General features: G+C 36.0%; 1 pseudogene; it reads left to right on the forward strand.

Annotated features, from left to right (window-relative positions):
* Nucleotides 1–1,601: 1,601 nt before the first annotated feature.
* Nucleotides 1,602–3,002, forward strand: LOC112459053 (annotated as a pseudogene).
* Nucleotides 3,003–3,005: the final 3 nt, after the last annotated feature.

Consider the following 3,005-nt stretch of genomic DNA (forward strand, 5'->3'; position numbering starts at 1 on the left):
AGATGCTAAGGCTAGATGCCACGAAATGTGCATGTATCGTCGGTCACGCGGAATGCAAGAGAAAATCTGCCGTTAAATTGAGCGAACATTCACGAATCCTGATACCCACAAGTAATTTCTTACAATCTTCTTATGATCCTGATTATCTCATAATTTGTATTTTTGTACGTGTATTTTATGCTTTGATAGAAGGAACGTGTTAGAAATACAGGAGATGTCGATAACTTTTGGATATGGCTACAGCCATCTATTGTATTAATAATATAATCTTGCGGTTCCATGAACGAATACTAGATGGCAGGTCGTTTCCGCCTAGTAACTATTGCAGGCGGACGCGCGAGCAACGCGACGCACCAAGTTCCGCTCACGCTAGCATCACGTGACAAGAAGGCGAGTGGAGGGGATACGCAAGCACGAACGTGCAGAGAGACGATCTCGGCCATTCTCGACTATTCGGTCAAACGTGAAACAGTTCGAGTCACGTATCGGGTATTCTGCCACTAGAATCTTTTATCGAGAACATGTTCGGTTCAATACTTATCGTTTGTACCGTACTAATTATTCAAGGTATATTATTGCCCTTGTCGTTGCTCGTGTCGTTTTCAACGCTAATATCGTCTTTAACGCTTGTGTTGTATCAATCGTTCATGTTGTAATGTATTTCGGTGCCGTGAATTCTTACACGAGTCCGTAAAGATCAGTTATCATTCAAATTACGAATAACGTGTTCGAACATGTAAATGAAGAAAGAAGAACAACGTGTATTCCGGGCTCAGCCGAGCCTTTACTTGACTGTGGACATTCGAGCGATATATGTATATTGGAAATAAAGAGCGGCCATCATTAACTTCGTTCCTTTCACGTGGCGAGACGAAATAGGCGCCATTATTCTGATTATTTGGCTCGCTTACAGCGAGTGTGTTTCCCACTCTCAGTGGATAATTTTCCGCACAGATAAATGTCTGATGATCTATAAATAATTGGTGGATGCGGCAGATTCCACAATAAGGTAACATTTGGATTTATAATATCAACCATTCGGTTCTTTCGTCAGATATTTCCCTGATGAAAGTGATACTTTACAAGTGAGCACGTGTTAATTCGAATATTCGGTTACAGGACATAATGTTATTTTCTTATGATTATCGTTAAAGAAGGATTCTCATGATTAATTCTGATCAATAAGAAAAGAATATAAATTCTTATCTCGTGACGTAAATTCAGTGGAATTCCAATTAATACTTCTGATTGATGCGCATACAGGGATTAAAGTTATCCTGAAGTTATATTCCTTGTGTTTCATATACATTAAAGATTTATATTTCAATTACTTTATAATATTCTAATAATTATCTTGCGAATTATTTATTATATAATATTACGTTCATGCGGTGGTGAATTAATGTGTCAATAAAAGATTGATACATTATTTCCCAGATTATACAAATTGTATCTGAAGTAATATTCTTGTATTAATTGAATTATGTTTATGTTTTCAACGATCCTTTCTTTAGAAAAGAATAACTAATTCTGAACTTGACTTCGTCAAGAGAGATTATAAGAAAAATTACTATGACAATTTTATTTTAAGGAGCTTTTATATGATAAAGAAGAGCCTTAGTAAAACTTCAAGGTCTATTAAAATACATATTTAAAGAAAGGATTGTCCTATGATAATCATTTATTTGTTCCTTTATGCATTTATTGTACTCACATTGTATCTTATCTTATCTATGTACAATTTTGTTCACGAATACTGAGAAGGTTTTAGGGCAGTTTCCCTTCTCCTATGCAACAAATGTTGGTATTCGTTGTATAATTCTGCCCACTTTTAACTTTCTTTGGATTACATTTATGGTTCAAGGCTAAATGATAAAATTGATTGTTTTAAGAACTCAGTAAATTAATTGTTCTATTTCTTATTTTGAATATCGTTTCTCCTTCTCCACCATCCTTAGCTCACGCAACATACGAGGCGTGTACAGAACGTGAAAAAGAGCAGGGAAAGGAAAGAGCACTAGCGGCGAAGCAGACAGAAAAGAACAAACAAAAGAGACAGATTCAAGCTTTGTCTTTTAATCTGGACGAAGACGAAGATGAAGCTGAGATGTCTCCTGACGAAGGCAATGCCGAAAAATCCCCGCAGTCAGAAAATGTGCAATCTGATGGCCCTGCGGTTAAAAAGATTTAGAAAAATCCAGATGTAGATACATGTTTTTTGCCAGTAGAGAAAGGGACGAGGAGGAAAATAAACTTAGGGAAGAATTGAGACAAGAATGGGCTAGAAAGCAGAACGCGTTGAAGGAAGAAGAAATTGAGATCACATTCAGTTATTGGGATGGATCTGACCATCGTCGGAGTGTTATAATGAAGAAAGGTGGAAGAAAGGTGTCTCAGTGGTTTAGAGAACGTTTAAGTTATTACCAGTGTACTTACTCCAGTGTCACTTTTGGAGTAACATTGGCATGATATATAATGTTCTGCTGCATAAATTAAATTTTCACATACAGGTAATTCTATCTATTAGGTTCTTCAGAGATGTTTAGAAGTTCTGAGGCCCGAATTCAGCGAGCTTAAAACAGTAATGGCAGATCAGTTAATGTATGTCAAGAAGAATCTTATATTACCGCACCATTATACGTTTTACTGCAACTGTAACTGATTTTATTGTAACTAAGGTAAATATACTAAATGACAAAACTTATGAAGCAATATCACAATGTTGGCATGTTATTTTAATGTATGTAATATTGCGATTAGGCACGAGGAAAGAGCGGGCCTCTGTTCACATTTGACGTTCACGATGATATTCATATTATGCACGATGCTTCTGTCGAAACCGAGGAATCACATGTCGGAAAAGTTTTACTTAGGTATTTATTATTAAAAGAATATTTTGCATAATTCTTTTTTGTTATTTTTTTATTTTTCTCATTAGATCATGGTACGAGAGGAACAAACACATTTTTCCAGCGAGTAGATGGGAACCTTTTGATCCAACGAAA

The sequence above is a fragment of the Temnothorax curvispinosus genome, unplaced genomic scaffold (genome assembly GCF_003070985.1).
Source record: "Temnothorax curvispinosus isolate PA1 unplaced genomic scaffold, ASM307098v1 QBEX01009459.1, whole genome shotgun sequence".
In the NCBI taxonomy this organism is placed as follows: domain Eukaryota; kingdom Metazoa; phylum Arthropoda; class Insecta; order Hymenoptera; family Formicidae; genus Temnothorax; species Temnothorax curvispinosus.